Source organism: Triturus cristatus, unplaced genomic scaffold, assembly GCF_964204655.1.
Source record: "Triturus cristatus unplaced genomic scaffold, aTriCri1.1 SCAFFOLD_1193, whole genome shotgun sequence".
Taxonomy (NCBI): domain Eukaryota; kingdom Metazoa; phylum Chordata; class Amphibia; order Caudata; family Salamandridae; genus Triturus; species Triturus cristatus.
Genome location: NW_028188286.1, coordinates 1 through 14,637, shown reverse-complemented (window position 1 = coordinate 14,637; position 14,637 = coordinate 1). Strand labels below are relative to the sequence as shown.

Below are 14,637 nucleotides of genomic sequence, written 5' to 3'. Positions count from 1 at the left end.
GAGTAAAGCCAAGAGCTCCAAAGTCAGAAGTGCTAGGGCCTACGGCCATACCACCCTGAAAGCACCTGATCTCATCTGATCTCAGAAGTTAAGCAGGGTCGGGCCTGGTTAGTACCTGGATGGGAGACCGCCTGGGAATACCAGGTGCTGTAGGCTTTTTGGTATTTTTTTTCTTTCGCTTTAGGTGAATGAGGGTGGTTTGTCTCGTTTCCTAGGCTAGCCCTGAAGACGAATGAGTAAAGCCAAGAGCTCCAAAGTCAGAAGTGCTAGGGCCTACGGCCATACCACCCTGAACGCACCTGATCTCGTCTGATCTCAGAAGTTAAGCAGGGTCGGGCCTGGTTAGTACCTGGATGGGAGACCGCCTGGGAATACCAGGTGCTGTAGGCTTTTTGGTATTTTTTTTCTTTCGCTTTAGGTGAATGAGGGTGGTTTGTCTCGTTTCCTAGGCTAGCCCTGAAGACGAATGAATAAAGCCAAGAGCTCCAAAGTCAGAAGTGCTAGGGCCTACGGCCATACCACCCTGAAAGCACCTGATCTCGTCTGATCTCAGAAGTTAAGCAGGGTCGGGCCTGGTTAGTACCTGGATGGGAGACCGCCTGGGAATACCAGGTGCTGTAGGCTTTTTGGTATTTTTTTTCTTTCGCTTTAGGTGAATGAGGGTGGTTTGTCTCGTTTCCTAGGCTAGCCCTGAAGACGAATGAGTAAAGCCAAGAGCTCCAAAGTCAGAAGTGCTAGGGCCTACGGCCATACCACCCTGAAAGCACCTGATCTCGTCTGATCTCAGAAGTTAAGCAGGGTCGGGCCTGGTTAGTACCTGGATGGGAGACCGCCTGGGAATACCAGGTGCTGTAGGCTTTTTGGTATTTTTTTTCTTTCGCTTTAGGTGAATGAGGGTGGTTTGTCTCGTTTCCTAGGCTAGCCCTGAAGACGAATGAGTAAAGCCAAGAGCTCCAAAGTCAGAAGTGCTAGGGCCTACGGCCATACCACCCTGAAAGCACCTGATCTCGTCTGATCTCAGAAGTTAAGCAGGGTCGGGCCTGGTTAGTACCTGGATGGGAGACCGCCTGGGAATACCAGGTGCTGTAGGCTTTTTGGTATTTTTTTTCTTTCGCTTTAGGTGAATGAGGGTGGTTTGTCTCGTTTCCTAGGCTAGCCCTGAAGACGAATGAGTAAAGCCAAGAGCTCCAAAGTCAGAAGGGCTAGGGCCTACGGCCATACCACCCTGAAAGCACCTGATATCGTCTGATCTCAGAAGTTAAGCAGGGTCGGGCCTGGTTAGTACCTGGATGGGAGACCGCCTGGGAATACCAGGTGCTGTAGGCTTTTTGGTATTTTTTTTCTTTCGCTTTAGGTGAATGAGGGTGGTTTGTCTCGTTTCCTAGGCTAGCCCTGAAGACGAATGAGTAAAGCCAAGAGCTCCAAAGTCAGAAGTGCTAGGGCCTACGGCCATACCACCCTGAAAGCACCTGATCTCGTCTGATCTCAGAAGTTAAGCAGGGTCGGGCCTGGTTAGTACCTGGATGGGAGACCGCCTGGGAATACCAGGTGCTGTAGGCTTTTTGGTATTTTTTTTCTTTCGCTTTAGGTGAATGAGGGTGGTTTGTCTCGTTTCCTAGGCTAGCCCTGAAGACGAATGAGTAAAGCCAAGAGCTCCAAAGTCAGAAGTGCTAGGGCCTACGGCCATACCACCCTGAAAGCGTCTGATCTCAGAAGTTAAGCAGGGTTGGGCCTGCTTAGTACCTGGATGGGAGACCGCCTGGGAATACCAGGTGCTGTAGGCTTTTTGGTATTTTTTTTCTTTCGCTTTAGGTGAATGAGGGTGGTTTGTCTCGTTTCCTAGGCTAGCCCTGAAGACGAATGAGTAAAGCCAAGAGCTCCAAAGTCAGAAGTGCTAGGGCCTACGGCCATACCACCCTGAAAGCACCTGATCTCGTCTGATCTCAGAAGTTAAGCAGGGTCGGGCCTGGTTAGTACCTGGATGGGAGACCGCCTGGGAATACCAGGTGCTGTAGGCTTTTTGGTATTTTTTTTCTTTCGCTTTAGGTGAATGAGGGTGGTTTGTCTCGTTTCCTAGGCTAGCCCTGAAGAGGAATGAGTAAAGCCAAGAGCTCCAAAGTCAGAAGTGCTAGGGCCTACGGCCATACCACCCTGAAAGCACCTGATCTCGTCTGATCTCAGAAGTTAAGCAGGGTCGGGCCTGGTTAGTACCTGGATGGGAGACCGCCTGGGAATACCAGGTGCTGTAGGCTTTTTGGTATTTTTTTTCTTTCGCTTTAGGTGAATGAGGGTGGTTTGTCTCGTTTCCTAGGCTAGCCCTGAAGACGAATGAGTAAAGCCAAGAGCTCCAAAGTCAGAAGTGCTAGGGCCTACGGCCATACCACCCTGAAAGCACCTGATCTCGTCTGATCTCAGAAGTTAAGCAGGGTCGGGCCTGGTTAGTACCTGGATGGGAGACCGCCTGGGAATACCAGGTGCTGTAGGCTTTTTGGTATTTTTTTTCTTTCGCTTTAGGTGAATGAGGGTGGTTTGTCTCGTTTCCTAGGCTAGCCCTGAAGACGAATGAGTAAAGCCAAGAGCTCCAAAGTCAGAAGTGCTAGGGCCTACGGCCATACCACCCTGAAAGCACCTGATCTCGTCTGATCTCAGAAGTTAAGCAGGGTCGGGCCTGGTTAGTACCTGGATGGGAGACCGCCTGGGAATACCAGGTGCTGTAGGCTTTTTGGTATTTTTTTTCTTTCGCTTTAGGTGAATGAGGGTGGTTTGTCTCGTTTCCTAGGCTAGCCCTGAAGACGAATGAGTAAAGCCAAGAGCTCCAAAGTCAGAAGTGCTAGGGCCTACGGCCATACCACCCTGAAAGCACCTGATCTCGTCTGATCTCAGAAGTTAAGCAGGGTCGGGCCTGGTTAGTACCTGGATGGGAGACCGCCTGGGAATACCAGGTGCTGTAGGCTTTTTGGTATTTTTTTTCTTTCGCTTTAGGTGAATGAGGGTGGTTTGTCTCGTTTCCTAGGCTAGCCCTGAAGACGAATGAGTAAAGCCAAGAGCTCCAAAGTCAGAAGTGCTAGGGCCTACGGCCATACCACCCTGAAAGCACCTGATCTCGTCTGATCTCAGAAGTTAAGCAGGGTCGGGCTTGGTTAGTACCTGGATGGGAGACCGCCTGGGAATACCAGGTGCTGTAGGCTTTTTGGTATTTTTTTTCTTTCGCTTTAGGTGAATGAGGGTGGTTTGTCTCGTTTCCTAGGCTAGCCCTGAAGACGAATGAGTAAAGCCAAGAGCTCCAAAGTCAGAAGTGCTAGGGCCTACGGCCATACCACCCTGAAAGCACCTGATCTCGTCTGATCTCAGAAGTTAAGCAGGGTCGGGCCTGGTTAGTACCTGGATGGGAGACCGCCTGGGAATACCAGGTGCTGTAGGCTTTTTGGTATTTTTTTTCTTTCGCTTTAGGTGAATGAGGGTGGTTTGTCTCGTTTCCTAGGCTAGCCCTGAAGACGAATGAGTAAAGCCAAGAGCTCCAAAGTCAGAAGTGCTAGGGCCTACGGCCATACCACCCTGAAAGCACCTGATCTCGTCTGATCTCAGAAGTTAAGCAGGGTCGGGCCTGGGTAGTACCTGGATGGGAGACCGCCTGGGAATACCAGGTGCTGTAGGCTTTTTGGTATTTTTTTTCTTTCGCTTTAGGTGAATGAGGGTGGTTTGTCTCGTTTCCTAGGCTAGCCCTGAAGACGAATGAGTAAAGCCAAGAGCTCCAAAGTCAGAAGTGCTAGGGCCTACGGCCATACCACCCTGAAAGCACCTGATCTCGTCTGATCTCAGAAGTTAAGCAGGGTCGGGCCTGGTTAGTACCTGGATGGGAGACCGCCTGGGAATACCAGGTGCTGTAGGCTTTTTGGTATTTTTTTTCTTTCGCTTTAGGTGAATGAGGGTGGTTTGTCTCGTTTCCTAGGCTAGCCCTGAAGAGGAATGAGTAAAGCCAAGAGCTCCAAAGTCAGAAGTGCTAGGGCCTACGGCCATACCACCCTGAAAGCACCTGATCTCGTCTGATCTCAGAAGTTAAGCAGGGTCGGGCCTGGTTAGTACCTGGATGGGAGACCGCCTGGGAATACCAGGTGCTGTAGGCTTTTTGGTATTTTTTTTCTTTCGCTTTAGGTGAATGAGGGTGGTTTGTCTCGTTTCCTAGGCTAGCCCTGAAGACGAATGAGTAAAGCCAAGAGCTCCAAAGTCAGAAGTGCTAGGGCCTACGGCCATACCACCCTGAAAGCACCTGATCTCAGAAGTTAAGCAGGGTCGGGCCTGGTTAGTACCTGGATGGGAGACCGCCTGGGAATACCAGGTGCTGTAGGCTTTTCGGTATTTTTTTTCTTTCGCTTTAGGTGAATGAGGGTGGTTTGTCTCGTTTCCTAGGCTAGCCCTGAAGACGAATGAGTAAAGCCAAGAGCTCCAAAGTCAGAAGTGCTAGGGCCTACGGCCATACCACCCTGAAAGCACCTGATCTCGTCTGATCTCAGAAGTTAAGCAGGGTCGGGCCTGGTTAGTACCTGGATGGGAGACCGCCTGGGAATACCAGGTGCTGTAGGCTTTTTGGTATTTTTTTTCTTTCGCTTTAGGTGAATGAGGGTGGTTTGTCTCGTTTCCTAGGCTAGCCCTGAAGACGAATGAGTAAAGCCAAGAGCTCCAAAGTCAGAAGTGCTAGGGCCTACGGCCATACCACCCTGAAAGCACCTGATCTCGTCTGATCTCAGAAGTTAAGCAGGGTCGGGCCTGGTTAGTACCTGGATGGGAGACCGCCTGGGAATACCAGGTGCTGTAGGCTTTTTGGTATTTTTTTTCTTTCGCTTTAGGTGAATGAGGGTGGTTTGTCTCGTTTCCTAGGCTAGCCCTGAAGACGAATGAGTAAAGCCAAGAGCTCCAAAGTCAGAAGTGCTAGGGCCTACGGCCATACCACCCTGAAAGCACCTGATCTCGTCTGATCTCAGAAGTTAAGCAGGGTCGGGCCTGGTTAGTACCTGGATGGGAGACCGCCTGGGAATACCAGGTGCTGTAGGCTTTTTGGTATTTTTTTTCTTTCGCTTTAGGTGAATGAGGGTGGTTTGTCTCGTTTCCTAGGCTAGCCCTGAAGACGAATGAGTAAAGCCAAGAGCTCCAAAGTCAGAAGTGCTAGGGCCTACGGCCATACCACCCTGAAAGCACCTGATCTCGTCTGATCTCAGAAGTTAAGCAGGGTCGGGCCTGGTTAGTACCTGGATGGGAGACCGCCTGGGAATACCAGGTGCTGTAGGCTTTTTGGTATTTTTTTTCTTTCGCTTTAGGTGAATGAGGGTGGTTTGTCTCGTTTCCTAGGCTAGCCCTGAACTAGCCCTGAAGACGAATGAGTAAAGCCAAGAGCTCCAAAGTCAGAAGTGCTAGGGCCTACGGCCATACCACCCTGAAAGCACCTGATCTCGTCTGATCTCAGAAGTTAAGCAGGGTCGGGCCTGGTTAGTACCTGGATGGGAGACCGCCTGGGAATACCAGGTGCTGTAGGCTTTTTGGTATTTTTTTTCTTTCGCTTTAGGTGAATGAGGGTGGTTTGTCTCGTTTCCTAGGCTAGCCCTGAAGACGAATGAGTAAAGCCAAGAGCTCCAAAGTCAGAAGTGCTAGGGCCTACGGCCATACCACCCTGAAAGCACCTGATCTCGTCTGATCTCAGAAGTTAAGCAGGGTCGTACCTGGATGGGAGACCGCCTGGGAATACCAGGTGCTGTAGGCTTTTTGGTATTTTTTTTCTTTCGCTTTAGGTGAATGAGGGTGGTTTGTCTCGTTTCCTAGGCTAGCCCTGAAGACGAATGAGTAAAGCCAAGAGCTCCAAAGTCAGAAGTGCTAGGGCCTACGGCCATACCACCCTGAAAGCACCTGATCTCGTCTGATCTCAGAAGTTAAGCAGGGTCGGGCCTGGTTAGTACCTGGATGGGAGACCGCCTGGGAATACCAGGTGCTGTAGGCTTTTTGGTATTTTTTTTCTTTCGCTTTAGGTGAATGAGGGTGGTTTGTCTCGTTTCCTAGGCTAGCCCTGAAGACGAATGAGTAAAGCCAAGAGCTCCAAAGTCAGAAGTGCTAGGGCCTACGGCCATACCACCCTGAAAGCACCTGATCTCGTCTGATCTCAGAAGTTAAGCAGGGTCGGGCCTGGTTAGTACCTGGATGGGAGACCGCCTGGGAATACCAGGTGCTGTAGGCTTTTTGGTATTTTTTTTCTTTCGCTTTAGGTGAATGAGGGTGGTTTGTCTCGTTTCCTAGGCTAGCCCTGAAGACGAATGAGTAAAGCCAAGAGCTCCAAAGTCAGAAGTGCTAGGGCCTACGGCCATACCACCCTGAAAGCACCTGATCTCGTCTGATCTCAGAAGTTAAGCAGGGTCGTGCCTGGTTAGTACCTGGATGGGAGACCTGCTGGGAATACCAGGTGCTGTAGGCTTTTTGGTATTTTTTTTCTTTCGCTTTAGGTGAATGAGGGTGGTTTGTCTCGTTTCCTAGGCTAGCCCTGAAGACGAATGAGTAAAGCCAAGAGCTCCAAAGTCAGAAGTGCTAGGGCCTACGGCCATACCACCCTGAAAGCACCTGATCTCGTCTGATCTCAGAAGTTAAGCAGGGTCGGGCCTGGTTAGTACCTGGATGGGAGACCGCCTGGGAATACCAGGTGCTGTAGGCTTTTTGGTATTTTTTTTCTTTCGCTTTAGGTGAATGAGGGTGGTTTGTCTCGTTTCCTAGGCTAGCCCTGAAGACGAATGAGTAAAGCCAAGAGCTCCAAAGTCAGAAGTGCTAGGGCCTACAGCCATACCACCCTGAAAGCACCTGATCTCGTCTGATCTCAGAAGTTAAGCAGGGTCGGGCCTGGTTAGTACCTGGATGGGAGACCGCCTGGGAATACCAGGTGCTGTAGGCTTTTTGGTATTTTTTTTCTTTCGCTTTAGGTGAATGAGGGTGGTTTGTCTCGTTTCCTAGGCTAGCCCTGAAGACGAATGAGTAAAGCCAAGAGCTCCAAAGTCAGAAGTGCTAGGGCCTACGGCCATACCACCCTGAAAGCACCTGATCTCGTCTGATCTCAGAAGTTAAGCAGGGTCGGGCCTGGTTAGTACCTGGATGGGAGACCGCCTGGGAATACCAGGTGCTGTAGGCTTTTTGGTATTTTTTTTCTTTCGCTTTAGGTGAATGTGGGTGGTTTGTCTCGTTTCCTAGGCTAGCCCTGAAGACGAATGAGTAAAGCCAAGAGCTCCAAAGTCAGAAGTGCTAGGGCCTACGGCCATACCACCCTGAAAGCACCTGATCTCGTCTGATCTCAGAAGTTAAGCAGGGTCGGGCCTGGTTAGTACCTGGATGGGAGACCGCCTGGGAATACCAGGTGCTGTAGGCTTTTTGGTATTTTTTTTCTTTCGCTTTAGGTGAATGAGGGTGGTTTGTCTCGTTTCCTAGGCTAGCCCTGAAGACGAATGAGTAAAGCCAAGAGCTCCAAAGTCAGAAGTGCTAGGGCCTACGGCCATACCACCCTGAAAGCACCTGATCTCATCTGATCTCAGTAGTTAAGCAGGGTCGGGCCTGGTTAGTACCTGGATGGGAGACCGCCTGGGAATACCAGGTGCTGTAGGCTTTTTGGTATTTTTTTTCTTTCGCTTTAGGTGAATGAGGGTGGTTTGTCTCGTTTCCTAGGCTAGCCCTGAAGACGAATGAGTAAAGCCAAGAGCTCCAAAGTCAGACCTACGGCCATACCACCCTGAAAGCACCTGATCTCGTCTGATCTCAGAAGTTAAGCAGGGTCGGGCCTGGTTAGTACCTGGATGGGAGACCGCCTGGGAATACCAGGTGCTGTAGGCTTTTTGGTATTTTTTTTCTTTCGCTTTAGGTGAATGAGGGTGGTTTGTCTCGTTTCCTAGGCTAGCCCTGAAGACGAATGAGTAAAGCCAAGAGCTCCAAAGTCAGAAGTGCTAGGGCCTACGGCCATACCACCCTGAAAGCACCTGATCTCGTCTGATCTCAGAAGTTAAGCAGGGTCGGGCCTGGTTAGTACCTGGATGGGAGACCGCCTGGGAATACCAGGTGCTGTAGGCTTTTTGGTATTTTTTTTCTTTCGCTTTAGGTGAATGAGGGTGGTTTGTCTCGTTTCCTAGGCTAGCCCTGAAGACGAATGAGTAAAGCCAAGAGCTCCAAAGTCAGAAGTGCTAGGGCCTACGGCCATACCACCCTGAAAGCACCTGATCTCGTCTGATCTCAGAAGTTAAGCAGGGTCGGGCCTGGTTAGTACCTGGATGGGAGACCGCCTGGGAATACCAGGTGCTGTAGGCTTTTTGGTATTTTTTTTCTTTCGCTTTAGGTGAATGAGGGTGGTTTGTCTCGTTTCCTAGGCTAGCCCTGAAGACGAATGAGTAAAGCCAAGAGCTCCAAAGTCAGAAGTGCTAGGGCCTACGGCCATACCACCCTGAAAGCACCTGATCTCGTCTGATCTCAGAAGTTAAGCAGGGTCGGGCCTGGTTAGTACCTGGATGGGAGACCGCCTGGGAATACCAGGTGCTGTAGGCTTTTTGGTATTTTTTTTCTTTCGCTTTAGGTGAATGAGGGTGGTTTGTCTCGTTTCCTAGGCTAGCCCTGAAGACGAATGAGTAAAGCCAAGAGCTCCAAAGTCAGAAGTGCTAGGGCCTACGGCCATACCACCCTGAAAGCACCTGATCTCGTCTGATCTCAGAAGTTAAGCAGGGTCGGGCCTGGTTAGTACCTGGATGGGAGACCGCCTGGGAATACCAGGTGCTGTAGGCTTTTTGGTATTTTTTTTCTTTCGCTTTAGGTGAATGAGGGTGGTTTGTCTCGTTTCCTAGGCTAGCCCTGAAGACGAATGAGTAAAGCCAAGAGCTCCAAAGTCAGAAGTGCTAGGGCCTACGGCCATACCACCCTGAAAGCACCTGATCTCGTCTGATCTCAGAAGTTAAGCAGGGTCGGGCCTGGTTAGTACCTGGATGGGAGACCGCCTGGGAATACCAGGTGCTGTAGGCTTTTTGGTATTTTTTTTCTTTCGCTTTAGGTGAATGAGGGTGGTTTGTCTCGTTTCCTAGGCTAGCCCTGAAGACGAATGAGTAAAGCCAAGAGCTCCAAAGTCAGAAGTGCTAGGGCCTACGGCCATACCACCCTGAAAGCACCTGATCTCGTCTGATCTCAGAAGTTAAGCAGGGTCGGGCCTGGTTAGTACCTGGATGGGAGACCGCCTGGGAATACCAGGTGCTGTAGGCTTTTTGGTATTTTTTTTCTTTCGCTTTAGGTGAATGAGGGTGGTTTGTCTCGTTTCCTAGGCTAGCCCTGAAGACGAATGAGTAAAGCCAAGAGCTCCAAAGTCAGAAGTGCTAGGGCCTACGGCCATACCACCCTGAAAGCACCTGATCTCGTCTGATCTCAGAAGTTAAGCAGGGTCGGGCCTGGTTAGTACCTGGATGGGAGACCGCCTGGGAATACCAGGTGCTGTAGGCTTTTTGGTATTTTTTTTCTTTCGCTTTAGGTGAATGAGGGTGGTTTGTCTCGTTTCCTAGGCTAGCCCTGAAGACGAATGAGTAAAGCCAAGAGCTCCAAAGTCAGAAGTGCTAGGGCCTACGGCCATACCACCCTGAAAGCACCTGATCTCGTCTGATCTCAGAAGTTAAGCAGGGTCGGGCCTGGTTAGTACCTGGATGGGAGACCGCCTGGGAATACCAGGTGCTGTAGGCTTTTTGGTATTTTTTTTCTTTCGCTTTAGGTGAATGAGGGTGGTTTGTCTCGTTTCCTAGGCTAGCCCTGAAGACGAATGAGTAAAGCCAAGAGCTCCAAAGTCAGAAGTGCTAGGGCCTACGGCCATACCACCCTGAAAGCACCTGATCTCGTCTGATCTCAGAAGTTAAGCAGGGTCGGGCCTGGTTAGTACCTGGATGGGAGACCGCCTGGGAATACCAGGTGCTGTAGGCTTTTTGGTATTTTTTTTCTTTCGCTTTAGGTGAATGAGGGTGGTTTGTCTCGTTTCCTAGGCTAGCCCTGAAGACGAATGAGTAAAGCCAAGAGCTCCAAAGTCAGAAGTGCTAGGGCCTACGGCCATACCACCCTGAAAGCACCTGATCTCGTCTGATCTCAGAAGTTAAGCAGGGTCGGGCCTGGTTAGTACCTGGATGGGAGACCGCCTGGGAATACCAGGTGCTGTAGGCTTTTTGGTATTTTTTTTCTTTCGCTTTAGGTGAATGAGGGTGGTTTGTCTCGTTTCCTAGGCTAGCCCTGAAGACGAATGAGTAAAGCCAAGAGCTCCAAAGTCAGAAGTGCTAGGGCCTACGGCCATACCACCCTGAAAGCACCTGATCTCGTCTGATCTCAGAAGTTAAGCAGGGTCGGGCCTGGTTAGTACCTGGATGGGAGACCGCCTGGGAATACCAGGTGCTGTAGGCTTTTTGGTATTTTTTTTCTTTCGCTTTAGGTGAATGAGGGTGGTTTGTCTCGTTTCCTAGGCTAGCCCTGAAGACGAATGAGTAAAGCCAAGAGCTCCAAAGTCAGAAGTGCTAGGGCCTACGGCCATACCACCCTGAAAGCACCTGATCTCGTCTGATCTCAGAAGTTAAGCAGGGTCGGGCCTGGTTAGTACCTGGATGGGAGACCGCCTGGGAATACCAGGTGCTGTAGGCTTTTTGGTATTTTTTTTCTTTCGCTTTAGGTGAATGAGGGTGGTTTGTCTCGTTTCCTAGGCTAGCCCTGAAGACGAATGAGTAAAGCCAAGAGCTCCAAAGTCAGAAGTGCTAGGGCCTACGGCCATACCACCCTGAAAGCACCTGATCTCGTCTGATCTCAGAAGTTAAGCAGGGTCGGGCCTGGTTAGTACCTGGATGGGAGACCGCCTGGGAATACCAGGTGCTGTAGGCTTTTTGGTATTTTTTTTCTTTCGCTTTAGGTGAATGAGGGTGGTTTGTCTCGTTTCCTAGGCTAGCCCTGAAGACGAATGAGTAAAGCCAAGAGCTCCAAAGTCAGAAGTGCTAGGGCCTACGGCCATACCACCCTGAAAGCACCTGATCTCGTCTGATCTCAGAAGTTAAGCAGGGTCGGGCCTGGTTAGTACCTGGATGGGAGACCGCCTGGGAATACCAGGTGCTGTAGGCTTTTTGGTATTTTTTTTCTTTCGCTTTAGGTGAATGAGGGTGGTTTGTCTCGTTTCCTAGGCTAGCCCTGAAGACGAATGAGTAAAGCCAAGAGCTCCAAAGTCAGAAGTGCTAGGGCCTACGGCCATACCACCCTGAAAGCACCTGATCTCGTCTGATCTCAGAAGTTAAGCAGGGTCGGGCCTGGTTAGTACCTGGATGGGAGACCGCCTGGGAATACCAGGTGCTGTAGGCTTTTTGGTATTTTTTTTCTTTCGCTTTAGGTGAATGAGGGTGGTTTGTCTCGTTTCCTAGGCTAGCCCTGAAGACGAATGAGTAAAGCCAAGAGCTCCAAAGTCAGAAGTGCTAGGGCCTACGGCCATACCACCCTGAAAGCACCTGATCTCGTCTGATCTCAGAAGTTAAGCAGGGTCGGGCCTGGTTAGTACCTGGATGGGAGACCGCCTGGGAATACCAGGTGCTGTAGGCTTTTTGGTATTTTTTTTCTTTCGCTTTAGGTGAATGAGGGTGGTTTGTCTCGTTTCCTAGGCTAGCCCTGAAGACGAATGAGTAAAGCCAAGAGCTCCAAAGTCAGAAGTGCTAGGGCCTACGGCCATACCACCCTGAAAGCACCTGATCTCGTCTGATCTCAGAAGTTAAGCAGGGTCGGGCCTGGTTAGTACCTGGATGGGAGACCGCCTGGGAATACCAGGTGCTGTAGGCTTTTTGGTATTTTTTTTCTTTCGCTTTAGGTGAATGAGGGTGGTTTGTCTCGTTTCCTAGGCTAGCCCTGAAGACGAATGAGTAAAGCCAAGAGCTCCAAAGTCAGAAGTGCTAGGGCCTACGGCCATACCACCCTGAAAGCACCTGATCTCGTCTGATCTCAGAAGTTAAGCAGGGTCGGGCCTGGTTAGTACCTGGATGGGAGACCGCCTGGGAATACCAGGTGCTGTAGGCTTTTTGGTATTTTTTTTCTTTCGCTTTAGGTGAATGAGGGTGGTTTGTCTCGTTTCCTAGGCTAGCCCTGAAGACGAATGAGTAAAGCCAAGAGCTCCAAAGTCAGAAGTGCTAGGGCCTACGGCCATACCACCCTGAAAGCACCTGATCTCGTCTGATCTCAGAAGTTAAGCAGGGTCGGGCCTGGTTAGTACCTGGATGGGAGACCGCCTGGGAATACCAGGTGCTGTAGGCTTTTTGGTATTTTTTTTCTTTCGCTTTAGGTGAATGAGGGTGGTTTGTCTCGTTTCCTAGGCTAGCCCTGAAGACGAATGAGTAAAGCCAAGAGCTCCAAAGTCAGAAGTGCTAGGGCCTACGGCCATACCACCCTGAAAGCACCTGATCTCGTCTGATCTCAGAAGTTAAGCAGGGTCGGGCCTGGTTAGTACCTAGATGGGAGACCGCCTGGGAATACCAGGTGCTGTAGGCTTTTTGGTATTTTTTTTCTTTCGCTTTAGGTGAATGAGGGTGGTTTGTCTCGTTTCCTAGGCTAGCCCTGAAGACGAATGAGTAAAGCCAAGAGCTCCAAAGTCAGAAGTGCTAGGGCCTACGGCCATACCACCCTGAAAGCACCTGATCTCGTCTGATCTCAGAAGTTAAGCAGGGTCGGGCCTGGTTAGTACCTGGATGGGAGACCGCCTGGGAATACCAGGTGCTGTAGGCTTTTTGGTATTTTTTTTCTTTCGCTTTAGGTGAATGAGGGTGGTTTGTCTCGTTTCCTAGGCTAGCCCTGAAGACGAATGAGTAAAGCCAAGAGCTCCAAAGTCAGAAGTGCTAGGGCCTACGGCCATACCACCCTGAAAGCACCTGATCTCGTCTGATCTCAGAAGTTAAGCAGGGTCGGGCCTGGTTAGTACCTGGATGGGAGACCGCCTGGGAATACCAGGTGCTGTAGGCTTTTTGGTATTTTTTTTCTTTCGCTTTAGGTGAATGAGGGTGGTTTGTCTCGTTTCCTAGGCTAGCCCTGAAGACGAATGAGTAAAGCCAAGAGCTCCAAAGTCAGAAGTGCTAGGGCCTACGGCCATACCACCCTGAAAGCACCTGATCTCGTCTGATCTCAGAAGTTAAGCAGGGTCGGGCCTGGTTAGTACCTGGATGGGAGACCGCCTGGGAATACCAGGTGCTGTAGGCTTTTTGGTATTTTTTTTCTTTCGCTTTAGGTGAATGAGGGTGGTTTGTCTCGTTTCCTAGGCTAGCCCTGAAGACGAATGAGTAAAGCCAAGAGCTCCAAAGTCAGAAGTGCTAGGGCCTACGGCCATACCACCCTGAAAGCACCTGATCTCGTCTGATCTCAGAAGTTAAGCAGGGTCGGGCCTGGTTAGTACCTGGATGGGAGACCGCCTGGGAATACCAGGTGCTGTAGGCTTTTTGGTATTTTTTTTCTTTCGCTTTAGGTGAATGAGGGTGGTTTGTCTCGTTTCCTAGGCTAGCCCTGAAGACGAATGAGTAAAGCCAAGAGCTCCAAAGTCAGAAGTGCTAGGGCCTACGGCCATACCACCCTGAAAGCACCTGATCTCGTCTGATCTCAGAAGTTAAGCAGGGTCGGGCCTGGTTAGTACCTGGATGGGAGACCGCCTGGGAATACCAGGTGCTGTAGGCTTTTTGGTATTTTTTTTCTTTCGCTTTAGGTGAATGAGGGTGGTTTGTCTCGTTTCCTAGGCTAGCCCTGAAGACGAATGAGTAAAGCCAAGAGCTCCAAAGTCAGAAGTGCTAGGGCCTACGGCCATACCACCCTGAAAGCACCTGATCTCGTCTGATCTCAGAAGTTAAGCAGGGTCGGGCCTGGTTAGTACCTGGATGGGAGACCGCCTGGGAATACCAGGTGCTGTAGGCTTTTTGGTATTTTTTTTCTTTCGCTTTAGGTGAATGAGGGTGGTTTGTCTCGTTTCCTAGGCTAGCCCTGAAGACGAATGAGTAAAGCCAAGAGCTCCAAAGTCAGAAGTGCTAGGGCCTACGGCCATACCACCCTGAAAGCACCTGATCTCGTCTGATCTCAGAAGTTAAGCAGGGTCGGGCCTGGTTAGTACCTGGATGGGAGACTGCCTGAGAATACCAGGTGCTGTAGGCTTTTTGGTATTTTTTTTCTTTCGCTTTAGGTGAATGAGGGTGGTTTGTCTCGTTTCCTAGGCTAGCCCTGAAGACGAATGAGTAAAGCCAAGAGCTCCAAAGTCAGAAGTGCTAGGGCCTACGGCCATACCACCCTGAAAGCACCTGATCTCGTCTGATCTCAGAAGTTAAGCAGAGTCGGGCCTGGTTAGTACCTGGATGGGAGACCGCCTGGGAATACCAGGTGCTGTAGGCTTTTTGGTATTTTTTTTCTTTCGCTTTAGGTGAATGAGGGTGGTTTTTCTCGTTTCCTAGGCTAGCCCTGAAGACGAATGAGTAAAGCCAAGAGCTCCAAAGTCAGAAGTGCTAGGGCCTACGGCCATACCACCCTGAAAGCACCTGATCTCGTCTGATCTCAGAAGTTAAGCAGGGTCGGGCCTGGTTAGTACCTGGATGGGAGACCGCCTGGGAATACCAGGTGCTGTAGGCTTTT

At 50.4% G+C, this 14,637-nt stretch overlaps 60 non-coding genes and 3 pseudogenes across 60 annotated transcripts; all 63 read left to right on the top strand.

Moving 5' to 3' along the window:
* Positions 1-37: 37 nt before the first annotated feature.
* On the top strand, positions 38-156 carry LOC146769135 (5S ribosomal RNA). Its single transcript, XR_014976364.1, has one exon. It is a non-coding gene; the product is annotated as a 5S ribosomal RNA (ribosomal RNA).
* Positions 157-271: 115 nt separating this feature from the next.
* Positions 272-390, top strand: LOC146769134 (5S ribosomal RNA). The gene has a single exon (XR_014976444.1). It is a non-coding gene; the product is annotated as a 5S ribosomal RNA (ribosomal RNA).
* A 115-nt stretch (positions 391-505) lies between these two features.
* Positions 506-624, top strand: LOC146769133 (5S ribosomal RNA). The gene has a single exon (XR_014976498.1). It is a non-coding gene; the product is annotated as a 5S ribosomal RNA (ribosomal RNA).
* Positions 625-739: 115 nt separating this feature from the next.
* On the top strand, positions 740-858 carry LOC146769132 (5S ribosomal RNA). The gene has a single exon (XR_014976497.1). It is a non-coding gene; the product is annotated as a 5S ribosomal RNA (ribosomal RNA).
* Positions 859-973: 115 nt separating this feature from the next.
* On the top strand, positions 974-1,092 carry LOC146769131 (5S ribosomal RNA). The gene has a single exon (XR_014976496.1). It is a non-coding gene; the product is annotated as a 5S ribosomal RNA (ribosomal RNA).
* A 115-nt stretch (positions 1,093-1,207) lies between these two features.
* On the top strand, positions 1,208-1,326 carry LOC146769130 (5S ribosomal RNA). Its single transcript, XR_014976452.1, has one exon. It is a non-coding gene; the product is annotated as a 5S ribosomal RNA (ribosomal RNA).
* A 115-nt stretch (positions 1,327-1,441) lies between these two features.
* LOC146769129 (5S ribosomal RNA) lies at positions 1,442-1,560 on the top strand. The gene has a single exon (XR_014976495.1). It is a non-coding gene; the product is annotated as a 5S ribosomal RNA (ribosomal RNA).
* Positions 1,561-1,675: 115 nt separating this feature from the next.
* On the top strand, positions 1,676-1,784 carry LOC146769128 (5S ribosomal RNA; annotated as a pseudogene).
* A 115-nt stretch (positions 1,785-1,899) lies between these two features.
* LOC146769127 (5S ribosomal RNA) lies at positions 1,900-2,018 on the top strand. The gene has a single exon (XR_014976494.1). It is a non-coding gene; the product is annotated as a 5S ribosomal RNA (ribosomal RNA).
* Positions 2,019-2,133: 115 nt separating this feature from the next.
* Positions 2,134-2,252, top strand: LOC146769126 (5S ribosomal RNA). The gene has a single exon (XR_014976492.1). It is a non-coding gene; the product is annotated as a 5S ribosomal RNA (ribosomal RNA).
* A 115-nt stretch (positions 2,253-2,367) lies between these two features.
* On the top strand, positions 2,368-2,486 carry LOC146769125 (5S ribosomal RNA). Its single transcript, XR_014976491.1, has one exon. It is a non-coding gene; the product is annotated as a 5S ribosomal RNA (ribosomal RNA).
* Positions 2,487-2,601: 115 nt separating this feature from the next.
* LOC146769124 (5S ribosomal RNA) lies at positions 2,602-2,720 on the top strand. Its single transcript, XR_014976490.1, has one exon. It is a non-coding gene; the product is annotated as a 5S ribosomal RNA (ribosomal RNA).
* Positions 2,721-2,835: 115 nt separating this feature from the next.
* On the top strand, positions 2,836-2,954 carry LOC146769123 (5S ribosomal RNA). The gene has a single exon (XR_014976489.1). It is a non-coding gene; the product is annotated as a 5S ribosomal RNA (ribosomal RNA).
* A 115-nt stretch (positions 2,955-3,069) lies between these two features.
* Positions 3,070-3,188, top strand: LOC146769122 (5S ribosomal RNA). The gene has a single exon (XR_014976445.1). It is a non-coding gene; the product is annotated as a 5S ribosomal RNA (ribosomal RNA).
* A 115-nt stretch (positions 3,189-3,303) lies between these two features.
* Positions 3,304-3,422, top strand: LOC146769121 (5S ribosomal RNA). Its single transcript, XR_014976488.1, has one exon. It is a non-coding gene; the product is annotated as a 5S ribosomal RNA (ribosomal RNA).
* A 115-nt stretch (positions 3,423-3,537) lies between these two features.
* On the top strand, positions 3,538-3,656 carry LOC146769120 (5S ribosomal RNA). Its single transcript, XR_014976460.1, has one exon. It is a non-coding gene; the product is annotated as a 5S ribosomal RNA (ribosomal RNA).
* Positions 3,657-3,771: 115 nt separating this feature from the next.
* On the top strand, positions 3,772-3,890 carry LOC146769119 (5S ribosomal RNA). Its single transcript, XR_014976487.1, has one exon. It is a non-coding gene; the product is annotated as a 5S ribosomal RNA (ribosomal RNA).
* Positions 3,891-4,005: 115 nt separating this feature from the next.
* Positions 4,006-4,124, top strand: LOC146769118 (5S ribosomal RNA). The gene has a single exon (XR_014976486.1). It is a non-coding gene; the product is annotated as a 5S ribosomal RNA (ribosomal RNA).
* Positions 4,125-4,239: 115 nt separating this feature from the next.
* LOC146769117 (5S ribosomal RNA) lies at positions 4,240-4,348 on the top strand (annotated as a pseudogene).
* Positions 4,349-4,463: 115 nt separating this feature from the next.
* Positions 4,464-4,582, top strand: LOC146769116 (5S ribosomal RNA). The gene has a single exon (XR_014976485.1). It is a non-coding gene; the product is annotated as a 5S ribosomal RNA (ribosomal RNA).
* A 115-nt stretch (positions 4,583-4,697) lies between these two features.
* Positions 4,698-4,816, top strand: LOC146769115 (5S ribosomal RNA). The gene has a single exon (XR_014976484.1). It is a non-coding gene; the product is annotated as a 5S ribosomal RNA (ribosomal RNA).
* Positions 4,817-4,931: 115 nt separating this feature from the next.
* Positions 4,932-5,050, top strand: LOC146769114 (5S ribosomal RNA). Its single transcript, XR_014976483.1, has one exon. It is a non-coding gene; the product is annotated as a 5S ribosomal RNA (ribosomal RNA).
* Positions 5,051-5,165: 115 nt separating this feature from the next.
* On the top strand, positions 5,166-5,284 carry LOC146769113 (5S ribosomal RNA). Its single transcript, XR_014976481.1, has one exon. It is a non-coding gene; the product is annotated as a 5S ribosomal RNA (ribosomal RNA).
* Positions 5,285-5,410: 126 nt separating this feature from the next.
* On the top strand, positions 5,411-5,529 carry LOC146769112 (5S ribosomal RNA). Its single transcript, XR_014976480.1, has one exon. It is a non-coding gene; the product is annotated as a 5S ribosomal RNA (ribosomal RNA).
* Positions 5,530-5,644: 115 nt separating this feature from the next.
* On the top strand, positions 5,645-5,752 carry LOC146769111 (5S ribosomal RNA; annotated as a pseudogene).
* Positions 5,753-5,867: 115 nt separating this feature from the next.
* On the top strand, positions 5,868-5,986 carry LOC146769110 (5S ribosomal RNA). The gene has a single exon (XR_014976479.1). It is a non-coding gene; the product is annotated as a 5S ribosomal RNA (ribosomal RNA).
* Positions 5,987-6,101: 115 nt separating this feature from the next.
* LOC146769109 (5S ribosomal RNA) lies at positions 6,102-6,220 on the top strand. The gene has a single exon (XR_014976478.1). It is a non-coding gene; the product is annotated as a 5S ribosomal RNA (ribosomal RNA).
* A 115-nt stretch (positions 6,221-6,335) lies between these two features.
* Positions 6,336-6,454, top strand: LOC146769108 (5S ribosomal RNA). The gene has a single exon (XR_014976456.1). It is a non-coding gene; the product is annotated as a 5S ribosomal RNA (ribosomal RNA).
* Positions 6,455-6,569: 115 nt separating this feature from the next.
* LOC146769107 (5S ribosomal RNA) lies at positions 6,570-6,688 on the top strand. The gene has a single exon (XR_014976477.1). It is a non-coding gene; the product is annotated as a 5S ribosomal RNA (ribosomal RNA).
* Positions 6,689-6,803: 115 nt separating this feature from the next.
* On the top strand, positions 6,804-6,922 carry LOC146769106 (5S ribosomal RNA). Its single transcript, XR_014976442.1, has one exon. It is a non-coding gene; the product is annotated as a 5S ribosomal RNA (ribosomal RNA).
* A 115-nt stretch (positions 6,923-7,037) lies between these two features.
* On the top strand, positions 7,038-7,156 carry LOC146769105 (5S ribosomal RNA). Its single transcript, XR_014976476.1, has one exon. It is a non-coding gene; the product is annotated as a 5S ribosomal RNA (ribosomal RNA).
* A 115-nt stretch (positions 7,157-7,271) lies between these two features.
* Positions 7,272-7,390, top strand: LOC146769104 (5S ribosomal RNA). Its single transcript, XR_014976475.1, has one exon. It is a non-coding gene; the product is annotated as a 5S ribosomal RNA (ribosomal RNA).
* Positions 7,391-7,505: 115 nt separating this feature from the next.
* LOC146769103 (5S ribosomal RNA) lies at positions 7,506-7,624 on the top strand. Its single transcript, XR_014976440.1, has one exon. It is a non-coding gene; the product is annotated as a 5S ribosomal RNA (ribosomal RNA).
* Positions 7,625-7,729: 105 nt separating this feature from the next.
* On the top strand, positions 7,730-7,848 carry LOC146769102 (5S ribosomal RNA). The gene has a single exon (XR_014976446.1). It is a non-coding gene; the product is annotated as a 5S ribosomal RNA (ribosomal RNA).
* A 115-nt stretch (positions 7,849-7,963) lies between these two features.
* LOC146769101 (5S ribosomal RNA) lies at positions 7,964-8,082 on the top strand. Its single transcript, XR_014976474.1, has one exon. It is a non-coding gene; the product is annotated as a 5S ribosomal RNA (ribosomal RNA).
* Positions 8,083-8,197: 115 nt separating this feature from the next.
* Positions 8,198-8,316, top strand: LOC146769100 (5S ribosomal RNA). Its single transcript, XR_014976473.1, has one exon. It is a non-coding gene; the product is annotated as a 5S ribosomal RNA (ribosomal RNA).
* Positions 8,317-8,431: 115 nt separating this feature from the next.
* LOC146769099 (5S ribosomal RNA) lies at positions 8,432-8,550 on the top strand. Its single transcript, XR_014976472.1, has one exon. It is a non-coding gene; the product is annotated as a 5S ribosomal RNA (ribosomal RNA).
* Positions 8,551-8,665: 115 nt separating this feature from the next.
* LOC146769098 (5S ribosomal RNA) lies at positions 8,666-8,784 on the top strand. The gene has a single exon (XR_014976470.1). It is a non-coding gene; the product is annotated as a 5S ribosomal RNA (ribosomal RNA).
* Positions 8,785-8,899: 115 nt separating this feature from the next.
* On the top strand, positions 8,900-9,018 carry LOC146769097 (5S ribosomal RNA). Its single transcript, XR_014976469.1, has one exon. It is a non-coding gene; the product is annotated as a 5S ribosomal RNA (ribosomal RNA).
* Positions 9,019-9,133: 115 nt separating this feature from the next.
* On the top strand, positions 9,134-9,252 carry LOC146769096 (5S ribosomal RNA). Its single transcript, XR_014976468.1, has one exon. It is a non-coding gene; the product is annotated as a 5S ribosomal RNA (ribosomal RNA).
* A 115-nt stretch (positions 9,253-9,367) lies between these two features.
* On the top strand, positions 9,368-9,486 carry LOC146769095 (5S ribosomal RNA). The gene has a single exon (XR_014976467.1). It is a non-coding gene; the product is annotated as a 5S ribosomal RNA (ribosomal RNA).
* Positions 9,487-9,601: 115 nt separating this feature from the next.
* Positions 9,602-9,720, top strand: LOC146769094 (5S ribosomal RNA). Its single transcript, XR_014976466.1, has one exon. It is a non-coding gene; the product is annotated as a 5S ribosomal RNA (ribosomal RNA).
* A 115-nt stretch (positions 9,721-9,835) lies between these two features.
* LOC146769093 (5S ribosomal RNA) lies at positions 9,836-9,954 on the top strand. The gene has a single exon (XR_014976465.1). It is a non-coding gene; the product is annotated as a 5S ribosomal RNA (ribosomal RNA).
* A 115-nt stretch (positions 9,955-10,069) lies between these two features.
* LOC146769092 (5S ribosomal RNA) lies at positions 10,070-10,188 on the top strand. The gene has a single exon (XR_014976464.1). It is a non-coding gene; the product is annotated as a 5S ribosomal RNA (ribosomal RNA).
* A 115-nt stretch (positions 10,189-10,303) lies between these two features.
* On the top strand, positions 10,304-10,422 carry LOC146769091 (5S ribosomal RNA). The gene has a single exon (XR_014976463.1). It is a non-coding gene; the product is annotated as a 5S ribosomal RNA (ribosomal RNA).
* Positions 10,423-10,537: 115 nt separating this feature from the next.
* LOC146769090 (5S ribosomal RNA) lies at positions 10,538-10,656 on the top strand. The gene has a single exon (XR_014976462.1). It is a non-coding gene; the product is annotated as a 5S ribosomal RNA (ribosomal RNA).
* Positions 10,657-10,771: 115 nt separating this feature from the next.
* On the top strand, positions 10,772-10,890 carry LOC146769089 (5S ribosomal RNA). The gene has a single exon (XR_014976461.1). It is a non-coding gene; the product is annotated as a 5S ribosomal RNA (ribosomal RNA).
* Positions 10,891-11,005: 115 nt separating this feature from the next.
* LOC146769088 (5S ribosomal RNA) lies at positions 11,006-11,124 on the top strand. The gene has a single exon (XR_014976459.1). It is a non-coding gene; the product is annotated as a 5S ribosomal RNA (ribosomal RNA).
* A 115-nt stretch (positions 11,125-11,239) lies between these two features.
* On the top strand, positions 11,240-11,358 carry LOC146769087 (5S ribosomal RNA). Its single transcript, XR_014976458.1, has one exon. It is a non-coding gene; the product is annotated as a 5S ribosomal RNA (ribosomal RNA).
* Positions 11,359-11,473: 115 nt separating this feature from the next.
* On the top strand, positions 11,474-11,592 carry LOC146769086 (5S ribosomal RNA). The gene has a single exon (XR_014976447.1). It is a non-coding gene; the product is annotated as a 5S ribosomal RNA (ribosomal RNA).
* Positions 11,593-11,707: 115 nt separating this feature from the next.
* Positions 11,708-11,826, top strand: LOC146769085 (5S ribosomal RNA). Its single transcript, XR_014976436.1, has one exon. It is a non-coding gene; the product is annotated as a 5S ribosomal RNA (ribosomal RNA).
* Positions 11,827-11,941: 115 nt separating this feature from the next.
* LOC146769084 (5S ribosomal RNA) lies at positions 11,942-12,060 on the top strand. The gene has a single exon (XR_014976425.1). It is a non-coding gene; the product is annotated as a 5S ribosomal RNA (ribosomal RNA).
* A 115-nt stretch (positions 12,061-12,175) lies between these two features.
* LOC146769083 (5S ribosomal RNA) lies at positions 12,176-12,294 on the top strand. Its single transcript, XR_014976414.1, has one exon. It is a non-coding gene; the product is annotated as a 5S ribosomal RNA (ribosomal RNA).
* Positions 12,295-12,409: 115 nt separating this feature from the next.
* LOC146769082 (5S ribosomal RNA) lies at positions 12,410-12,528 on the top strand. The gene has a single exon (XR_014976441.1). It is a non-coding gene; the product is annotated as a 5S ribosomal RNA (ribosomal RNA).
* A 115-nt stretch (positions 12,529-12,643) lies between these two features.
* On the top strand, positions 12,644-12,762 carry LOC146769081 (5S ribosomal RNA). Its single transcript, XR_014976403.1, has one exon. It is a non-coding gene; the product is annotated as a 5S ribosomal RNA (ribosomal RNA).
* Positions 12,763-12,877: 115 nt separating this feature from the next.
* On the top strand, positions 12,878-12,996 carry LOC146769080 (5S ribosomal RNA). The gene has a single exon (XR_014976392.1). It is a non-coding gene; the product is annotated as a 5S ribosomal RNA (ribosomal RNA).
* A 115-nt stretch (positions 12,997-13,111) lies between these two features.
* LOC146769079 (5S ribosomal RNA) lies at positions 13,112-13,230 on the top strand. Its single transcript, XR_014976381.1, has one exon. It is a non-coding gene; the product is annotated as a 5S ribosomal RNA (ribosomal RNA).
* A 115-nt stretch (positions 13,231-13,345) lies between these two features.
* LOC146769078 (5S ribosomal RNA) lies at positions 13,346-13,464 on the top strand. The gene has a single exon (XR_014976370.1). It is a non-coding gene; the product is annotated as a 5S ribosomal RNA (ribosomal RNA).
* Positions 13,465-13,579: 115 nt separating this feature from the next.
* Positions 13,580-13,698, top strand: LOC146769077 (5S ribosomal RNA). The gene has a single exon (XR_014976493.1). It is a non-coding gene; the product is annotated as a 5S ribosomal RNA (ribosomal RNA).
* A 115-nt stretch (positions 13,699-13,813) lies between these two features.
* On the top strand, positions 13,814-13,932 carry LOC146769076 (5S ribosomal RNA). The gene has a single exon (XR_014976482.1). It is a non-coding gene; the product is annotated as a 5S ribosomal RNA (ribosomal RNA).
* Positions 13,933-14,047: 115 nt separating this feature from the next.
* Positions 14,048-14,166, top strand: LOC146769075 (5S ribosomal RNA). The gene has a single exon (XR_014976454.1). It is a non-coding gene; the product is annotated as a 5S ribosomal RNA (ribosomal RNA).
* Positions 14,167-14,281: 115 nt separating this feature from the next.
* LOC146769074 (5S ribosomal RNA) lies at positions 14,282-14,400 on the top strand. Its single transcript, XR_014976448.1, has one exon. It is a non-coding gene; the product is annotated as a 5S ribosomal RNA (ribosomal RNA).
* Positions 14,401-14,515: 115 nt separating this feature from the next.
* On the top strand, positions 14,516-14,634 carry LOC146769073 (5S ribosomal RNA). The gene has a single exon (XR_014976471.1). It is a non-coding gene; the product is annotated as a 5S ribosomal RNA (ribosomal RNA).
* The last annotated feature ends 3 nt before the right edge of the window (positions 14,635-14,637 follow it).